Source organism: Arvicanthis niloticus, chromosome 22, assembly GCF_011762505.2.
Source record: "Arvicanthis niloticus isolate mArvNil1 chromosome 22, mArvNil1.pat.X, whole genome shotgun sequence".
In the NCBI taxonomy this organism is placed as follows: Eukaryota; Metazoa; Chordata; class Mammalia; order Rodentia; family Muridae; genus Arvicanthis; species Arvicanthis niloticus.
In genome coordinates this window covers 15,906,281-15,928,224 of record NC_133429.1, presented here as the reverse complement: position 1 = coordinate 15,928,224, position 21,944 = coordinate 15,906,281, and the positions used below count along the sequence as shown (strand labels likewise).

Here is a 21,944-nt window from a genome sequence, read left to right as displayed (position 1 = left end):
TGAGGTCTCATACAATCAAGCTAGGCCTAGTGTGGCATTCACTTCTGCTGCCTATGGATCAAGATATAGAGCTCCCAGCTCCTTCTCCAGCACCATGTCTGCTATGTTTCCCACCATGATGATAATTAACTAAACCTCGGAAACTGTAAGCCAGCCCCAATGAAATGCTTTTCTTATAAGAGTGTCCATGGTCATGGCATCTCTGCACAGCAATAGAAACCTTAGCTAAGACAATGCCTAAGCCATGTTTGTTAATGGAGACTTGGTGACACTTTCCTTCCCATCTGGGCCACTCGTGTGTTTCATAGTTGGTTCAAAACATCAGCAGTGAAAGTTGAGGCTCATGACTGAAGTGATGGCTCAGGTAGTAAAGTACTTGGCAAACAATTATGGGAACCTGAGTTTTGTCCCCAGCACACACATAGAATACTGGGTGTGGTGATGCCAACTTGTGATGCCAGTGCTGGTGAGATGGAAAGATGCATTCCTGAGACTCTCTGGACAACTAGTATGGGCCCAGGTCCCAGTGAGAAGCCTTGCCTCAGGAAACAGGATGGATGACACCTGAGAAATGGCATATGAGATTGACTTTTGACCTCCATATACTCACACATATAGGCACATCTGCCCACATAATGCACTTCTTTGAGCCAGATAGGTTAATAGATTGATAGAGAGAAACAAAGAAACAAGGAAATATAGATGGATGGTTGGATGGATAGATGGATGGATGGATGAATGGATGGATGGATGGATGAAGGAAGGAAAAGGAGGAGGAAGGTTGATCTGAAAGAAGTTACAAACCAGGCTAGTATTGAGCAGAGCCCAGAACCCCTGTAAGGAAAGAAATGAGAGGAAATGACTGGCATGCTTTAAGGGTGTCGTTAGTTAATGGGAAGGACTTCTAATGCTTGATGCCATAGTAGGATAACAGTGACTGACAGCAACTGATTAGAATATTTCAAAATATCTAGTGAGGGTGGGTTGGGAGTATGACCAACACAAAGAAAGAATGTCTGGCTAAGTTGGCAGATGTGCAGGTTCTCTGATCCGATCCATGCATTAGCACGTGTGCACTTAAATGCCAAACTCTGCCATATAAGTGGGAATAGGAATGATGATTTAAAATATATATATTTTTTAAAAAAGAAAAACATCACTGATCTGCAGCATGATTTCAGTGTTAAAGAATAACCTTTAGCTATTTTCACATTAAATACTTTCTACTTCAAGCCCATCCTACAGTCATTTGTCCTTCTGTGCTTCCTAGATGTAATATGTAGGTTCTGGTCCCGTATTTTGTGGGGAGCCGACAGAAGGCGGCTTTCATCCTTGCAGCCATCTTGAGCCATATACCCTGACAAGAGACTTGTTTACAACAGCCTACAACAGCTGAGCACACTCTGATAACATCTTGCTTTAGATACCCAGGATCTTCCCTTGGGTGTGTGAGACTTAAAGTTGTGATTTAGAGCAGAGACTTAAGGGCGTGACTTAGAGATCAGATTTAGAGTCAAGGCCCAAGGGCGTGACTTAAAGGCATGACTTAGAGGTGTGGCTTAGAAGTGAGACATATAAAAGGCAAGAGGCAGACAGAAGAGTTCAGTACAACTTGGAACTAGGAATTAGGTTAGGGAGTACAACTTTGAGTTAGTTATTAGGCATTAGGTATTAGGCACTTAGCACTTGAAGAAAGAACTTGGAGGCACTAGGGATTAGGAACTAAGAACTAGGGACTAGGAACTCAAGACTTGGGACTTGGACTAGGAAGAGAGACTGAAGAATAAACAGGATTGAATCACACTCTGTCTGGACTCCATTCTTCATGTCGATCCTCACTCTCTCTCTTGCTAAACCCCGACCCGCAGACCGAAGCAGCTTGGGGCAGTGCAGGCTCTAATAATTTAGCCCCAAAGCCTTTTGGCAGTGCGGGTTCCAACACTAAGAGAATGGTCTGAGACATTTTGGCCCCCAAGTGTGGGGCAGAGCAGGACCCAACAGTATTTTACCTGTATTTCAAGGATGAGTGACACAGTTATATGTTGGAGAGGTGGTGCTAGAGACAGTTGTCTGTTGTCTTTAGAATTTGCAGTTAATATTTTATTTCTATTGCACATTTTATTTTTATCTAAGTTGCTGTTATAAGGTTGTGAAAAGGCACCATGATCAAGCCAACTCTTACAAAAGAAACATTTAACTGGAGCTTGCTTATAGTTTTGGGTGGCTAGTTCATATTCATCTTTGTGGGAAACAGAAAAGGTGCTGGATCAGTGGCTGAAAGCTTTACAACACAACCCACCACCAAAGACATACCGCCTGCAACAAGGCCAAACCTACCCAACGAGGCATACCTCCTAAATCCTTGCCAAACAATTCCACTAAATAGAGAACTAACATTCAAATATATGACCTTATGGGAGGCCATTTTCATTCAAACCGCTACAATATTAAAATTAATTAATTGATTAATTAAGAAGGGGCTTAGGGGTCAGAGAACAACTTCTTGAGGGCTTTAGTTGTTTCCTTCCACCATATGGGTCTTGGGGACCAAACTTAGATCCTTAGATTTGGTGGCAAGAATTATTACCTATTGAGACATGCTCCAAGTCTCCAAAATTTTAATAGTTTATATTTTTAGTTTAAAATAATGTGTGTGTGTGTGTGTGTGTGTGTGTGTGTGTGTGTGTGTGTTGGGAGGAGAGGGGTAGCTCCTATGTCACGATGCAACTGTATATGTCAGAAGACAAATTGAGGGAGTAGGTTCTCTCCTTCATATATATATATATATATATATATATATATATATATATATATATATATGTGTGTGTGTGTGTGTGTACATATGTGTGTATGTATATGTACACACATACAATATATATACATATACATAATATATACAGTATATATAATATGCATATGTCTTATATATAATATATAACAAATATTGTATATGTAAAACACAGACATATACACACCTATGCATGTATAACTCACATGGTCAGGCTTGATAGCCGGATACCTTCCTATTTAAGTTATCTTATCTGACCCAATATTTTCACAGAACTGGGAATATACCTAAGTGAAAGAGTACATGCCCTGGGCTCAATACCCAGTATAAAAAAATGTGTCCTTCTGAGAACCTTCCTTTCTAGGCATCAAACCTGTAGTTGTATCTAGCAGTTGAGTCTCTTGTTATTTTCTTCCTTCCAGTAAATTCATGGGCTTGAATTATATTTATCTTTTCTGAGATTGGGCCAGGAAGCAGAGCTAATACATTTTCTGCTCTCATCAAACATCATCAAATGTTTGCATCAGGAACATTCATTTTCTTCCTGATCTTTTAATCACATTTGTATTCAGGGAAGGAGTATACTGGACCAGTGTATACTGGACCTTAGAGGCTCTTTACATTAATCAAAGGCAAGTTCCCTACAATTGGATTTATTAGGAACTGTTGAGATCCCCAGATCTTTAGCAATAAAGAGGAGACCAAAATGCAGGGTTTTATGAAGAGGACCACAATCTTGGAACAGTTGAGAAATGCACACTCTTTAGTAATTGCTGAGCCTTATTGAGGCTTGGCATGTAGTGTTCACATCTGCCCACCGCACATATGTTAAGTCTCAGGATAGAAGATTTGACTAGTGGATGCATAATTCTGATCCTTCTATAGAAGGAAGTCTTTCCAAGCCTGTGGAAGAAGCATCATGACATGAGAGCTGCCATTCTCCTCCCAACATACACTTACAAAGACATACATGAGCGTGCACGCACACACACACACACACACACACACACACACACACACACACACAACTTTCCTCTCTATCCCTTTTTTACTCTTAAAATGCATCTTTTCTGTAGTAGTATTTTGTTAGATTCTGTTTCCGTGCAAGCCATCCCTCAGCTCACCTCATTGTGGAATTTAAGTTAGGGAACAATTAGTCAACTTCTCTTATTCCCTAGTACCTCCATATCTTTCTTTCTCCACAATCACGCGGCAAAATAGAATCTAGACTTCTGCCAATAGAATCAACTCTCTTAGAAAATAAACACCCCAATAGCATCAACTCTCTTAGAAAATAAACACCCAGAACACACTGGTTCACTATCTGTGTTTGATTCTTCGTTCCATTTTCCCATTCATACCCTCTTAAGAGTAACATCTATACTGCTGGCTTCTAACATCCTAAAATCACTTTCTTTCCACTCTGATGATATCTCTGTGATGCCACAGACCCCTAGTGATCTCAGTCTATTTCTTCCCAAACTCCCAATCACACTCTATTCCTCTTTTTAATCATCCTGATAGTTTCTTATTCTCTCATAACCTGGCTTCTTCACTGCCTTTAACACTACTGCCAGGCTTCCAACTTGTAAAATGCTTCCTTGCCTGATGCCCCCAAGTCTTTCTCCTCTTCTGCCCCTTTTGTTCTCTGCCACTCTACTCTTCTTTCTCCTCATTCCTGTTAACCCAGTGGAAGGTCTTGGTTGATATTTTCTGCATGCCAACAGTTGTGCAGAATAATGAGGCTTTAACTGTTTTCTCCCTCTTTTGCTCTCTGTTGCTCATCTTTCCCATGACAGCCTTGTTCAGATGAATGACTTCAGCAATCACATTGGTGCTTTGTATTCTATAGTTCCCAACATTAGTTCTTGTCTGTTCTGTCCCCAAATTCTGTGTTTCCAATTACCTTGTCGATGTCACCACATTTGAGTTCTTTCAAAGCCACCCTGTTCTCTCAGTTTCCCTTCATGTGGTAACGGCACTACCACCCCTACAATCATAATAAAAAGCATGGCCTTCCCATTTTTCAGGTTATTCTTTAACAATTTGGTATCTCTGCCTTGTTTTCAAGTCTCCATAATTGCTCAATCCCTTTGCTTCTCCAATATTATAATGATCTCCTGGATGGTTTAAGTTGGATATACATTCTAATTAATCTTTATAACAAACTCTTCTGTTTACATTATTTAATGCCACCCTGCTTTATGCCAAATATAATTCACACACAATGCACTAGTACCCCCATAATTAGTCTTACATTTTTTTTTTTAAGATTCTTCTAGAATACCACTGTGTCAGTCTCATAGTTCTGAGAAATCTACAAGGGAAGAAGCTGTTTGCATTTCCACTATTTTCCATATCAAAAATCAGCTTAGGCTTTTCTTGCCCTGGAAGTGTGATTTCCAATAATTTATTATGAAGGGAATCTACTCCATTAATTCTGTCTGATTCTACCAATTGTCTTCCTTTCATGAATACCAATGGTGTTTTACTTCAGTCTCTTAATCATGTGTCTGCCTCATATTAGAGTTCTGTGCCTCCAGGACCTCAAAAATTCAGAACGAAGCAGAGGAATTTTCATGAACTTCAAAACCAAACAATTCTAGTGCCTATTGCAAGCGGTTGTCATCTTTAGTCATTTACTCAAATTGCTAAGCCTCAATGACTTAGCCTTTTTTCTGGAAACTTGAAACAATAATTCCTTGTTTATGCCAAGGATTAAGTGAGAGAGTGCAAGCCAAAAATCTCCCATAAATTTTGCTAGACAGTAGCCTCAAACAAGAAAATTATTGTTAGAGCCTAAAGGAAATCTCCCTCTATTTTGTTTATATGCCTGTCTTCATACTCATGCATTCAATGCCTTGGCTGACAGATGTAACAGTCAGTGTTTATAGAATACACAAGTGAGCAAGTGGATGAATTACTGATTGAAGAACAATGTGATGAAATTGTTTTACTAATAGAGGTTATTGTACTCAAGTATGAGCACACACATAAATTCAGTAGTGTTGACTTCTTGATGAGGTTCTTATAACAAACTCTCACAAGCTTGTTTTCTTGTAATTCTAGATGGTAAAAGTCTCAATTCGGGGTCAGCAAGACGGCTCAGTCCACAAGGAAACTGGACTCTAAGTCTGAGGACCTGAGTTCAGTCTTCCTCATGGTGGAAGAACTAACTCCCACAAGTTGTTCTCTGGCATTTACATGCATACCATAGCACACACGCATGGATACTCAACACACACACTACATATACATACATACATATATACATATACAAAGAGAGGAAGGTAAATAAATGTGATTTTTTTTTTTTTTACCAAAAGGAAGTGTAAGTTCAGTTTGTTGGCGAGGTAGTTGCATCTGAAAGCCAACAGTTCTCAAGTTCTCAACCTGTGGGGTGACCTCTTTGGGGGTGGCATGTCAGATGTCCTGCATATCAGATATTTACAATTTGACTTATACCAGTAGCTAAGTTACGGTTGTGAATATCAATGAGATAATTTTATGGATTGGGGACACATAACATGAGGAGTTTTATTAAAGGTTTGCAGCATTAGGGGGCTTGAGAACCAGTGACCTAAGCTAATTTCTTCAGGCTTCATGCCTAGTGAGGTTTGCTGGTGAACTTTAGAATTCCTTGGCCTTCCCCAAACATAGGTAGCAAATGTTCAGCTTTGTCTTCATGTGGGTCTTGAACAACTGGAGCAGGGGATATCCCTAAAGCCGTTTCCTGTACATGGGATATGTTCTTCTAGCTGGGCTGCCTTATCTGGCCATAGTGGGAAAGAATGCACCCAGCCCTGCTGTGCCAGGGTGGGGGGATATCCAGGGGGACCCCCTACTCTCTCAGAGGAGAAAGAAATTGGGGAGGAGGAAGGTTTGTGGAAGGGGTGACTGAGAGGAGGCAGTGAACATGATGTAAAGTAGATAACTAAAAAAATAAAATAAAGAAAAAAGAAATGTCAGTTTTTATAAATTAAGAACTAAAAACAATAAAATTAAATTAATAGAATAACAATAAAAAAAGAATTCCTTGGCTTGGAAAAGCATCACCTACTCTCTGCCCTAATGCCTCAAGATGGTCTCCATGTCTCACCCTCATTTTTTGCATCTCTCCATCTGTGTTTCTTGTGTCTTGCATTATCAATTTCTTATAAAGACACAGTCATATTGGGCTAGAACTCACCTTGACAATCTGATTTTACCTTGACCCTATCACCTGCAAAGATCCTTTTTCCAAACGAAACCATGATCACATTCAGTTGGAGTGATTGTTAATCTTAGTTGCCAGTGCAATGGGATATAGAATCACCTAGGAGACAAATCCCTGGCATATCTGCGAGAGCGTTTCTAGGCCAGGTTAATTGTGGTGAGAGGACACAGCATCCTACAGGCTGAGTCCCAAGACGGCATAGCAAGGAGAAAGTGGGTGGAGCACACACACACTGGTCATCTGCTGTGTTCTGAGTACAGATGCAATGTGACCTGTCACCTCACATTTCTGCCACCAGTGAGTTCCCTGCCGTGATTGACTGCATCCTTTAAACTGTGAGCCAAAATAAGCCTTTCTTTCCTAAAACAGGTTTAGTCATTTATTTTTTTGTCTCAGCGATAAGAGCAGTAACTAGCTTCAACATGCTTGTAGGAAATACATCCCAGCTAATAACAGCTTCTAATTTATAGAAGCCATAATCTCTAAGGGAATGTAAGACCAATATAAAAATAATTGCTGGACCAACTATATAAAAGAGTATATATTTAATTACTACAATGAATGACATAATCCCTTAGCCATGCTTACACTTAATAAAGATAGTGGCTTGCAGGGTCAATGAAAGCCTTGCGGAGCAGGGGTACTTTTGAAGGTGAGCTGTTTCCTTAAATAAATGTTATTCCTCAATAAGTATTTTTTTTAATATATTGCTACTGCTTAACATTTTGAGACAGCTTCAGATTACTGGAGCTAATGAGACAGCTCAAACAATAGGATCAGGCTGTTAATGCCGTGCACAATAAATGTGTGTTGAGAGAAAGTTTCCAGGGAACCAGAATTGCTATGGTAACCTGATATATCATTAAAAATGTAATGAATAAATATCATCAGGGTCTGAGATTCATCACACAGGAAAACTTCGAGACTGAGATAACTAAGTCATTCTCACTCTGACTGCTTGGTGGTTTGTAAGCTAAATCAGGGTGATTGTCCATTAGCAAAAACTAGTAATACTCGAATAATCCAAGACTTTGTAAGGCACATAAACCCCCCTTGATGTCACCTTTTCATTGAAATCATTGCCATTTTCCTCAAAATATTAATTTGAGCTGTAAGTAATAGTCATAATAATAGACCTGATTATATGCTTTTCAAGAGAAATATTATTTTGCCAATTCCTAAGAGCACAGCGGGCACTAGTGTTCGGGTGTGTGGTACAGCATTAGGAGGGAGAACCAGCTCCTGCTGATAAGGGGTCTACCACTCCACCTTCCCCTCTTCTCACTCCCATCGCAGCAGCTCACAGACACCCCCAGCTATGATTAGCACTTGTTCACTTCTTGAATCTCATTTGATCACTATCTGCATGGATGAGGCCGTTACCTGAGCATGGCCAGGGTTAACTGAAACTAAGCTTCGGGGGCTGCAGATCCAGTAGGTCCAGCCTGAAAGGGGGTGATAGAGAGGACACAAATCCCTGCTCCTGTCAGGTCTCACCATCTCCTCCTGCACTGTCCTTCTCAGTTACCTCAGGCCTATGTAGTGAGCAGAGTGTGGGGACCTCCCCATGCCTTGGCTAGATGTCCCCCCTAACTCAAAGCCTTTACATGGGGCAGCCCCCTCTTTGGAACACTTTCTTTCCCACTTTGCCTGGGTAGTTATCCATTCATCTGGAACGTTCTAGCTCTAGTTCTCTTTTCTCAGGCAAGTCTTCCCTGAACTGGCTACATTTCCTTCCCACAAGCTCTCATTGTTTCTGGTACTTTCATTCATAATCCCCATTGGGGTGGCATTTTGTATGGTTGTTCAATCAATGGAGGTTTCCTTAGGGTGATTGTCTGTCACCGAGTTTCTGGTTTCAGCACATAGACCGGGCTCGACAAATGCCTACCAAGTAAACGAATGGATATTTGTGTTTCTCAGATCACACTTAAGAATTTCTGACAAAGGGCACTTAGATCTAGGATGTATTTTGTTCCTTGTCTGTGCTGGCACAGAGTATGGGCAATTAGAGTGATTTGTTCTCAACAATCTATAACTGTGCCACTAATGGCTGCTGAGAAATGGAAGCTTATATTCTTCTCTGTTTTCCAGAAGTCTGTTTTGTAAGTCCCGTTACACAGTTAGAGCACTGCTTTTCTTCCCATTGTATGTTATCCATACCATGGAGATTATACTCCCAACGGAGATGGATGCTAAACCTTAGTGGTTTGATATATGACTGGGTGATCAGAATTGTAAATGAAGCTGAAGAAAGTGACCATAAATGTGTGGTAAGTCTTTGGTGTGTGCAACTACTTCTTTAGTAGTCTGGTAATGTTAGTAAGGTCAGAAGTAAGGTTTGTGCCACGGATTCAATGGGGGTAAGAGATTAGAGGGCTGTAGCTTTGCTTCTATTGGTATATTATTTTGGAATGTTGGGGGGAAATTATGGAAGCTATTTCTGTGCACAAGAAGCTAATAATATGGGCAGAAGTGGGTCTACAGAAAGAAAATCTGGATGTCTAACAGTGAAATCACACACACACACACACACACACACACACTCACACATGTGCGAGCACATGGGGCAGGGACACTGTTCTGTAGCAGTCATTTAAAAGTAAAGGCTGTACCATCTTACTCTGCAGCACACTACTTGCTCAGCTTCTCTAGTCTTGGTGTCACTCACTCCTTCCTCAGCCACTTCATTTACAGCAAGCGTGCTTGCTCATCTCGTCCTTCATATGCCCTCTCCTGTCCTCCAATGCATTCGGCATTAACAGCAGGTTATTCTTTATGGCTTTCCTAGCTTTTCTCCCCAGAATGTAAATCTTATGAGATTTTTGCCATTCTTCATTGCTGCATCTCCAGTGCACTGACTATGGATTAGGAATCTAATTAGTAAAGGGCAAGAATGTAAGCCATTGAGAGGGGTACTCTCCTGCTCCTATGGATACTGCAACCTCAGACACAATTTCTAAACTCTGTCAACCTTACCTTATTCCCCATTAGAATTGTTTTCTATATGTCAGTATTAACTGAATTGCTGGGGTGAGACCAGCCACTGTTCCTATTGCTCCTCTGAGTGGCCTGAGGGATGGTATGCGACATACCCTTAATAGATGAGTAACAGACAGTGGTATCTGACAAGGTTCCTAGTTGAATGAGGTAGCAAACACTATAATCTCAGTATTTAAGAGACTAAGGCCTTTATCGAATATTTTTGCATTGACATTCGTAGGAGAGATTGGTCTGAAGCTCTGTTTCTTTGTTGTGTCTTTGTGTGGTTTAGGTATGAGCATAATGTGGCTTCATAAAACAAATTGGGTAGTGTTTCTTTTGTTTCTATTTTGTGGAATAGTTTGAAGAGAATTTGTATTAAGTCTTCTTTAAAGGTCTGATAGAATTCTGCACTAAAACCATCTGGTCCTGGGATTTTTTTTTGGTGGGGATAATTTTAATGACTGCTGCTATTTCTTTAGGGGTTATAGGTCTGTTTAGATGGTTTATCTGCTCTGGATTTAACTTTGGTACCGGGTATCTGTCTGGAAAATTGTCCACTTCATACAAAAATACTCAATAAATTTCTTACAACCTGAATCCAAGAACACATCAAAACAATCATCCATCATGATCAAGTAGGCTTTATCCCAGGAATGCAGGGATAGTTCAATACACAGAAATCCACCAATGTAATACACTATATAAACAAACTAAAAGAAAAAAAAAAAAAAACATGATCATCTCACTAGATGCTGAGAAAGCATTTGACAAAATTTAACACCCCTTCATGGTAAAAGTTCTGGAAAGATCATGAATTCAAGGCCCATACCTAAACACAGTAAAAGCAATATACAGCAAACCAGTAGCCAACATCAAATGAAATGGAGAGAAACATGAAGCAATTCTGCTAAAATTAGGGACTAGACAAGGCTGCCCACTCTCTCCCTACCTATTCAGTATAGTACTAGATGTCCTAGCCAGAGCAATTAGAAAACAAAAGGAGATTGAAGGGATACAAACTGGTAAGGAAGAAGTCAAACTATCACTATTTGCAGATGATATGATAGTATACTTAAGTGACCCCAAAACTTCCACCAGAGAACTCCTAAACCTGATAAACAACTTCAGCAAAGTGGCTGGATATAAAATTAATTCAAACAAATCAGTAGCCTTCCTTTACTCAAAAAATAAACAAAGAAATTAGGGAAAGGACACCCTTTATAGTAGTCACAAATAATATAAAATACCTTGGTGTGAATCTAACCAGGAAAGTAAAATATCTATATGACAAGAACTTCAAGTCTCTGAAGAAAGAAATTGAAGGTCTCAGAAGATGGAAAGATCTCCCATGCTCATGGATTGGCAAGATTAATATAGTAAAAATAGCCATCTTGCCAAAAGTAGTCTACAGATTCAGTGCAATCCCCAACAAAATTCCAACTCAATTCTTCATAGAGATAGAAAGAGCATTTTGCAAGTTCATTTGGAATAACAAAAACCTAGGATAGAGAAAACTATTCTCAACAATAAAATAACTTCTGGGGGAATCACCATCCCTGACCTCAAGCTGTACTACAGAGCAGTAGTGATAAAAACTGCATAGTATTGGTGCAGAGACAGACAGGAAGACAATGGAATAGAATTGAAGACCCAAAAATGAACCCACACACCTATGGTCACTTGATCTTTGACAAAGGAGCTAAAACCATCTAGTGGAAAAAAGACAGCATTTTCAACAAGTGGTGCTGGTTCAACTGGAAGTCAGCTTGTAGAAGAATGCAAATTGATCCATTCTTATCTCCTTGTACAAAACTCAAGTCCAAGTGGATCAAGGACTTCCACATAAAGCCAGATATACTGAAATTAATAGAAGAGAAAGTAGGAAAGATCCTCAAATACTTGGGCACAGGGGAAAAGTTCCTGAACAGAACACCAATGGCTTATTCTCTAAGATCAAGAATTGACAAATGGGACCTCATAAAATTGCAAAGCTTCTGTAAGGCAAAGGACACTGTCAACAAGACAAAATGGCAACCAACAGATTGGGAAAATATCTTTACCAATCCTACATCTGATAGAGGGTTAAATTTCAAGATATACAAAGAACTGAAGAAATTAGACTCCAGACAATCACTTAACCCTATTAAAAATGGGGTACAGAGCTAAACAAAGCATTCTCAACTGAGGAAACTCAAATGGCTGAGAAGCACCTAAAGAAATGTTCAACATCCTTAGTTATCAGAGAAATGCAAATCAAAACAACCCTGAGATTCCACCTCACACCAGTCAGAATGGCTAAGATCAAAAATTCAGGTGATAGCAGATGTTGGCAAGGATGTGGAGAAAGAGGAACACTCCTCCGTTGTTGGTGGGATTGCAAGCTGGTGCAACCACACTGGAAATCAGTCTGGCAGTCACTCAGAAAATTGAACATAGCATTTCCTGAGGACTCAGCTATACCAACTCCTGGTCATATACTCAAAAGATGCTCCAACATACAACAAGGACATATGCTCGGCTATTTTCATAGCAGCCTTATTTATAATAGCCAGAAGCTGGAAAGAACCCAGATGTCCTTCAACAGAGGAATGGATACAGAAAATGTGGTACATTTACATAGTGGAGTTCTACTCAGCTATTAAAAACAATGATTTCATGAAATTCTTAGGCAAATGGATGGAAATAGAAAGTATTATCTTGAGTGAGGTAACCCAATCACAAAAGAACACACATGGTATGCACTCACTGATAAGTGGATATTAGCCCAAAAGCTTGCAATATCCAAAATACAACTCACAGACCGCATGAAGCTCAAGAAGAAGGAAGACCAAAGTGTGGGTGCTTCAGTCCTTCTTAGAGGAAGTAACAAAATAGTCGTGGGAGCAAATACTAAGACAAAATGTGGAACAGAGACTAAAGAAAGGATTGTCCGGAGACTGCTCCACCTGGGGATTCATCCCATGTGCAGTCACAAAAGCAGACACTCTTGTGGATGCCAGGAAGTGCATGGTGACAGGATCCTGATATAGCTGGCTCCTGAGAGGCTCTGCCAGAGCCTGACATATACAGAGGTAGATGCTCACAGCTAACCCCTGAACTGATCAAAGGAGGAGTTAGAGAGTTAGAGAGAAGACTGAAGGAGCTGAAGAGGTTTGAGGCCCCATGGGGAGGGAGACAATACCAATCAACCAGAGCTTCCAGGGTGCAAACCACCAGCCTGGGAATACACATGGTGGGACCCATGGCTCCAGCTGTATATGTAGTGGAGGATGGCCTTGTCAGGCATTGGTGGGAGAGGAAGTCCTTGGTCCTGTGAAGGTTGGATTCACCAGTGTAGGGGAATTAGAAGACTGGGAGGTGGTGGGGCACACATTCATAGAAGCAGGAGCGGGAATGGGGTGAGGGCTTCAGGGGGGAATAGGGAACGGGGATAACATCTGAAATGTAAATAAATAAAATATCAAAAAAAGAAAAAAAGAAATGAAAGTAATGAACTAGAAAACCCTTTAAAAAAAAAAGAGGTTAAGGCATAAGGATTTCCAATTTGAGAACAGCTTTAGTTACAGTGTGAGATCCTGTCTCAAAAACAAGACAACAGAAGAGTAAAGAAAGGCTTCCTGGAGAGGCACAGTCTGACTATCCATCCCAAAATGCTGTGTTTAGATTAGCATGCAGAAGGAGAGGGGCTGCCCTACATAGAGAGGCATGAGACAGTCAGGGTAGGACTCCTATCACCTGAAGAGAAGACTATGAAGGAGCGTCCAAACACAGGCGATCTGAGGTAGCCAGCCCCTGCCACACATTGAGAGAAGCTTTCATTTTCCATCATATTCACATGTTGATAACGGGGGGAAAACAAGTCACAATGTTTGGCCTTAGTGAAATATCATCTTATGGGATGCTAGAAATGTCCCTGGTTTGCATCTTGATGGTGGGGATCTTGGTAAACGCATCTGCTAGTTATACATCTGTGTACTTTGAGTATAGTAACCCAGTTCCATCCACTTAATGCTTACCACATGAAAGCTGTATTTCAGTTTTTAAAAAGGGAAAAAACGTCTATGATTGTGTATGTGAGGTCATAAAAGAAGCTCTCAGGAAGGAATCTCTCCTGACAATGACGAGGTCATGAGGGCTGTGAAAGCATTTAAGAAGGGAGAGATTTGAGAGAGATGTTTGTCACCCATAGGAGGTACAGAGAATTGGAGCTCCAGAAAGCAGAAGGCTCTTGGTTCTCCTCACAGTGCTGAGGAGGCAGGAAAGGAATATGTGGGGCTCAGGAGGAAGGGGAGGGGGCTTAAAGACTTACTTGGGGCTACTCAGTGCTGAGTCTCCACACAGTGAACTGTTAAAAGACTTTAAGTAAGAGAGCTCTCTCTAAAGATAAAGAACAAAGGATAGAGCAGCAAATCCAAGACATTTCTGCTGTCCAGGCGTGGGGTAAGCTCTCATCCTTAGGAAAACTGGAGATCAGTTTAGCACCACATGGGGAGATGTGAAAGAACGCTCTAGAAATTCCAGATCTCAAATGTAAAACCTCTAGAACCAAACACCAGTGAGGACGCTTTGCTGAGCATGTAGGGCTGGTTTTATTGCCCAATATTCAGAAGAACAGATCTAAAGAGAATTTCAGATGCCATGGGATTCAGCAATCCTGTTCTGTTAGTTTCAGAAAGTCAGTGTGGCTTCCTTCCTCCCTCCCTCCTTACTCTTCTCTCTTTATCCATCTGTCCATCTCTCCTCTTCTACTGATTCCTTTCCCCCTCCTCCCTTTCTCTTCCCCATTTTCCCTCTCTCCTTCTTTTCCTTCCTCTTCTCTCCTGCTTCCCTTTCTCCTCCCTCCCTTCTTGGGAAAGCGTTGGTGACCCCTTGAATAATGGGACCAGTGATTACTCTTTAGTTATTAAGAAATTTGTATTTCATTACACTGTAGTCAATAAATTGTTACTGGAATCAAATTGTTCTAATGTATTTAAATGTATTCTGAGTCTTTTATCTAATTGGACCTGTGAAGCAAAGTAGCTTACTTATTTTTACTGCACAGGCACTTTCTTTCAAATCTGTAATAAGATTGTTTTAGGGTCAATAGCACCTTCACAGAAGGAAGGCAGAATCATTGACATTATAATCTCAGGTAAGCTGTGCAAACAAATACAACAGCACGCCTTAATTTCTTTCATTCACACGAAGTTGTTAGGGAAATTACTTATGTTCACAGTATGTATTCCTACTTCTGGGTCTTTAGGACTAAAACAGAAAGAAACAACGTGAAAATATTGAGAGAAAAGTCAACAGTTAAAACCTCCAAACTTAACCTAGCCACCATCAATTAAGCAATCAAAGAGGGAAGTCAGTTTTGAGAGAGATTTCAGAACATCTTTAATTAAAGGAGAGAATTCATTTTTATCCCTTACAGATATTGAAGGTGTAATTGAAATTCTAAATACTATTTTTAAACGAGACACTGAGATTAAAATTTAATAGATCGTTGTATGCTACATGAGGATTTACAGGGCTTCTTTTATTTCAAATATAAATTTGAAATAAAAGTTATTTTCACCTCTAAGTAAAAAGTAAGACACATTTCTCCCTGTAAATGCATATGGGGAAAACTCAGGAAATACAGTCTTTCTTGACCTCTAAAAAAGGATTGAAAAGAAACAGGGGAAAGTAGAGATGTGTGTTCTCTTTGATCCAATCTCTGATCATAAAGGAAACTGGGGTTATGGAAATTGGTGTCTCTTTGATGCGGGTTTTGATCAGAATATTTATAAGCACTGGCGGAGCTCTTGCAGGGAAGTAGAGATGGAGAAGCCTCCTACCCCTGACCTCCTTTGGTTCCAGTGTACCTGGCATAATTACAGAGAATGCAGAGGAGCTCAACTTTTGTTGAAGGGTTAAATCAGATTGCAAACCAGTATTTATCTGAGATCCACAGGGCGCTTAACTTTGAACAGCTCTCCAGGTGCAGACAGCCACCTCTCTATACTCTGCTCCATGGGTACCAGACTTAAGTATGGTTAAGAGCTTCCTACTGGCGAATGTTGCCGTGGTTATTTTTAATCCAGGAACTGGCATTAGATCTGATCCAAAGCTCTTGCCGCTGTGGTAGAATTCAAAAAGGTTGATGTGGAAACTCATTTGTGTCCTGGGAAGACCACATCTGTGCTGTGTCTTGGTATAAGCACAGTATTATCCTTTCTGAGTTCTTCAGTTCCCAACATCAAGTGGAAATTTCATTCTATTAATGATCCTGGTTATGCCCCCTAGAAAACCAGTGTGGACTGTGTTTCCAGACCCTTTAGATTGCTAATTGGATTTGGGATCTTCTCCTTTTGCTTTTGTTGTGCATTCCTATTGCCATGAAGTTCAGACGGCTTTCTCATCTCCCTTGTATGGCTCTTCAGACCATACTGAGGCCATACTGAGCAGTCCACCATCCTTCTGAACTTGTCTCCTAACTGTCAGGGTCTAGGCTGCTTCATTTTGGAGCCTTAGTCTTTCCTCCTTTCTGTCCTGTGGAAATAAAATCAAAAGTCAGTGGGATGGAGTTAGAAGTACCAGTACCCCAAAGATGATCTTGGTATTGAGGGCTTTTTCTTAACCACAAAAAAATCAGTTCCTTGGCTAATTTCCTGGACGTTTTTACTTTAGTGAGCTCAAGATGAACTCTGCTGAGGAGATCTTTTAACTATAAAGGTGACTAGGAAGCATTAAGGAAAATGCAAAAGGGCAGGCAGGCATGGTTGCTCAATCCTGTAATCTTGGCACAATGAAGGCTTAAGAAAGGAGGCCCATGAGTTTAAGACAAACCTGGAGTGTACAGTAAGATTCTGTCTTGAAAACAAAGAAAAGTATTAAGTTTCCCCTCACCCCCCACCCTGCATCTGTGTGTCTGTGTTGTGCAATGTGTGTATTTGTGGTAGGTATGTAGTATGTATCCGTGTGTAGCATGCACATTTATGCATGGCAATAAAGAAATTTTAATTTTATCCCTGCTGTACTGCTGTTCTGGGAATGTATTAACCAAGTTCCACACGTGGAGAGACTTCAACACAACTCTGGATGGCAGAGGTCTCTTCTCTGTGAAGGTCAGGGCAAGGATCAATCCCAGGTCTGTTTCTTAGCCTTTGGTCACATTTTAGCTGTGGCAGAACAGCACAGTCCTCCCACAGGAATCTTCTAGCCAGTGTCTCTTTCTGTAGAAGTCTCCCTTTCATAAGGGCTTTAATGAATTATGGTCCACCATAATTATATCACTGCAATTTAATCAGCTCTTGAAAGAGAGCTTAACCCAGCATCAGATGTGTATGAGAGTTTCCTATGATGCGCAAAGCCCAGGTTCAGTGTCTAATAGCAAATAAATTGGGTTTGGTGTTGTACCTGCAATCCCAGCCCTCTTGGAGATGGAGGCAAAAAGATTGAAAACCAAATTCATCCTCTCCTACATAACAAGTTCAAGGCTGCTCTGGGGTAGAGATCCTATCCCAGAACATAAAAAAAGATGCATGCCGAGGTATCGCCCAGGATCTCAATCTACAAATGTGGTGGTAGACATATAATTCAACCAAGCACGTCCCCAGTGAGGTGACAAAAAGAAACAGATTTTGGAGCCCCCAGTCTCTCCCCATGTCTCATCTTCATGCTTCTCTCAAATTTGATGAGAAACACTGTGGAGAAATAGCCTCTAGGGTTTCTACGCTCTGCCCTTGAGGTCAGGCCAGCCAGGCTGATTATGCTCATCATCGTTCACAAAACACAAATCCTGCCTCCTGCTGACGTTTACTTCCTGACCATAAGTGAACACTGGACCAAGACAAATATCTTTGATGGACTACTGGCAAAGTTTATTTCCACTAAAAATCCAACCCACCATCATTTCTTTCTAATGGCTCAGGTGACGCCTGATCAAGGTCTACAAATCCACCGAGCCCACAGTCCTCATCACTTTGGGAGACTAAAATGTCAGTTATCTTCTTTACTAGGCACTCTGTCATGTTCCCCTGGGGCCTGCTTTATGATCACCTTGTCTGCGAGGTGTGGTCTGTGCATAATCTGAAACAGTTGGCTACCGGCTGAACAATCCTGATTTAAAGAAAAATGTTGTAGATCCCCAGACTACCCCTTATGAGTCACCTGCTTAGAGAAAGGGGATGAAATGAAGCTCAGAATGAGAAATGGCTTGGGTCTCAGCACATTCATATTCATGGAACTTGAGGAGACATAGGAAAGGTTGCTGCCATATAGGAGAAACTTCTTTCAGGAGAGGATTTCACTGAGCAGTTTCCCAGTTACTGTGAGTAGCTCAAACAGGAGAATAGAAAAGTATATCCATATGAAATTTGTCAATGGCATCTAATTTTCTGCACTTACGTTCAAGGTGTTGAGAATTTGTAGAACTGGATACAAATGAAAAAGAGGCAGGCACTTCGTGTAGGATCTTTCAAACTTTGCAAACACACGGTTGAATTTTTAGAGATGATCACTAGCTACCAGAGTCACAGGTTGGGGTCATGTGTAGATGGAGTATGAAGTTGTCCTAATATCGATTATTGTGTATCAATTAGATAGAGGCTAGCAAAAGGTATTTCAGACTGTTTGACCATGACTTACAACGGAAGTTAATCTTACATTTGAATGAGGACCATGTGCATTCACATAACTATAAATCTGAAGCCAGGTTTTCAAGCCACCACCTTACTATAATGGGAAACCTTCCCCTCTGCCATTTTTTTTTCCTTCCCATCAGTTGAATTTCTTTCCTATCCCTTCTCTCCTCCCTTTCCTCTATTCCCTTCTCTTCTTTCACTATTCATGTCCTATATTCTGTCTACCCCTTTCCTCCTTTCTTAGATTCTTCCTCCTGTCTTAGATTTTTGCTCTGATAAAAAAAAAACACCCTGACAGAAGCAGTTTATACTGGAGGAAGCTTTTAATTTGGTCCACAGTTCTGAGATCCTAGCCATTATGGTAGGGAAGTCAAGGATTTTAAAGCAATAGGTCATATCACACCTATAGTCAGAGAGAGGAGTAAATGAAATCTTGTCCCCTCCACTTTATGCAGCCCAGGCACCCACCCATCACAAACACACAGTGAATGGTTTTTCCCTGATAAAGATGGGTCTTCCCATATCTGGCAATGTAACCAAGGAAGTTCCCTTACCCCCTCCCCAGACACTCCACAGGGATACCCTTTAATCTAGGTAGTCTTACTGTCCCTTAGTTGGAGTTGATAGTACTAACCATCACATCTCTCTGTCCCTGTGTCCTTTGTTTCTTGGCTCCACACCTTTCACTCTTGCTCCCCTCTGCTGCATCCTAGTTCATTGCTGCACATTCTACTCGCTTCTATTTGTCTTCAGCCTTTTTGTTTCTTCCCATGATGTCTTATGCCACTGTGTTGATTTTACAACCCACCTACTGGATCCACTGTGGTTATCAAAGGTGTAGCTTTTGAGGGAAAGGAGTGTGGAAAACTGGACAGGGGTAAAGGTTTCTGAACCTGCAATGTCTGGAATTCAGTTCCTTTCATCTTTGAAAAGTGGTAAAAATATTCATACACAAGTGAGTTGTTTTAGACTTCGTGATTTACCATCAATAAATGGTCTATCTACCTATTTTATATAGCTGCATACTTAGGGCTGTGTAAAAATTCTTGGGTAACAAGTAGAAATGCTTATGAACCCCTGAGGGAGCATACCAGGTAGAAGTTTTGGCCCAGGTTCCATGATTAAGTCAGGAATCCAAAGTGTGTCTGACAGTTGTCATTGGATTGCAGCATGAGGCTTCACCATAGCCATAGTTTTGGGAACTCTGCACTACACATGTCTGTGCAATGCCAGCAAATGCAGTTTGAGACACTTGGCTCCAATTTGAAACCATGTAAGGAATGCAGTGTTTTGCATATACAAACAGGGCTTTCAAGTATTATAGAAACATAATGTTTTAATTATGCAAAACATTTTTAACTATTTTGTGTGAGGGTGTTTTTGCCTGCATGTATGTCTGTGCACCACATGCATGTCTAGTACCTGAAGAGGCCAGAAGAGGGCATCATATCCCCTAGGACAGGAGTTACAAACAGTTGTGAGCCTCCTTAGGGATGCTGGGAATCAAAATCAGGTCCTTTGTATGAGCCGTTAGTACTCTTATCCTCTGAGCCATCGTTCCAGACCCAGAGAATAAAATATCTTAACAGATTTGATGCAAATTTTTCTAAGCACAAAGCATCAAATTAACATATCTTTTAATTGTGTTGTGTTAAAGTATTTGTCTTTAAAAATCATCATTTGGCAATTTGGTGGTTTCTCAAAAAATTGGGAATAGTTCTACCTCAAAACCTAGCTATACCACTTCTGAGCATACACCCAAAAGATGTTCCACCATCCTCCCAGGACACTTGTTCAACTATGTTCATAGCAGCTTTATTCATAATAGTCAGAAACTGTAAACAGCCTAGATATTCTTCAACTGAAGAATGGATAAAGAAAATGTAGTTTGTTTATACAATGGAATACTAATCACCCATTAAAAACAAAAACCTCATGAATTTTGCAGGCAAATGGATGGAACTGGAAAATATCATCCTGAGTGAGGTAACCCAGACCCAAAAGGTTGTGCATGACAGGAACCAGCATAACTTCTCTGAGAGACTCCACCTAGTATCCAATGGAAAGAGATCCAAAGGCTACAACCAAACAGTAGATGGAGCTCAGTGAGTCTTATTGAAGAATTGGGGAAAAGAAGAGGATAGGGATACCACAGAAGACCAACAGATTCAACTAACCTGAACACCTAGGGGTTCCTAGAGACTGAACCACCAATCAAAGAGCAAGCTCAAGCTGGATCTAGGCCCCCTGCACATATGTAAGCAGATGAGTAGGTTGGTCTTCATGTGGGTTCCCCAACAATGGGAAGGGTTATCCCTGAATCTATTGCCTGCTTGCCTGTGAATCCTGTTCCCCTAACTAGGTTGCCTCATCTGGCCTCAGAAGGAGAAGATGGGCCTAGTCCATCCTGTAGTGACTTGATGTGCCCAGGGGTGGGAGTAGATATCTAGACAGGGGCTCCCCCTTCTCAAAGGAGAACAGGGAGGGAAGAATGGGGGAAGGATCTGTGTGAGGGGGTACTAGGAGGAGAGGGAGTACCAATTTTGGGATGTAAAATGGATAAATAAATTTAATATATTTTTTTAAACTTCCCATTTGGGTTGCAGGGTTGAGTTTTATCCAGACAACAGTATTAACAAACCTTGGCTTGAGAACAGAACTTTTGACAGTTTCTGAAATGACCCTAAACACACTTCTGCATTTTGTCTGAGTATTTATGAAGAGCAGCATTTGCAACATTGACAATTATAAAACCAAAATACCATCCCAGTCTGGAAAACTGTTGAAGGTACTCTAGGTGCTGCAGCATCCAATACGCAGCCAAGTTTTAACTCTTTATGCAAAATAAGCAAGTATCTTATTATTATGCAAATTGTATTTAATCTCCAATAAGTTGGTAAAAAAAAGTATTTGTTTTGAATTTCATTGTGATTCACTATTGATAAATGTTTTACTTATATACCTATTTCATAAAGTTTATACTGAGGGTTGTGTAAAAAATTCATGGCATCATGGGAGTGATCACGGGATTTTGATTATTGCCTTGCTTGTTCTTTGACTACTTGCATCTATTGTATTGCTAGTTCCTTAATGTAGAACTGACCTTAATACTTGCATGTAATTAAAATGGTATAAAAGCAGACTGGGAAAAAAATTTTAAAAAAATTTTTAAAAAGGAAAGAAAACAATTCAAGGCAAAAGAGGGATGGAAATGGAAAGATTTTTAAGGCCGCATGCTCAAAAGAATAGCAAGTGGATCTCCAGAGCTATTTTGCATTGGGGGGTGGGGGGCGGATGCAGAGGCCAGATTTATTGCAAAACAATGTATAATTCAGACAACACCCCT

General features: G+C 40.6%; 1 long non-coding RNA gene across 1 annotated transcript in view; it reads left to right on the top strand.

Annotated features, from left to right (window-relative positions):
• Positions 1-21,715, top strand: part of LOC143435688 (uncharacterized) — an 85,637-nt gene extending 63,922 nt beyond the window's left edge. The window contains exon 5 of the long non-coding RNA XR_013106157.1: positions 20,547-21,715. This is a non-coding gene — a long non-coding RNA (uncharacterized LOC143435688). The remainder of the gene's footprint in view (positions 1-20,546) is intronic.
• The last annotated feature ends 229 nt before the right edge of the window (positions 21,716-21,944 follow it).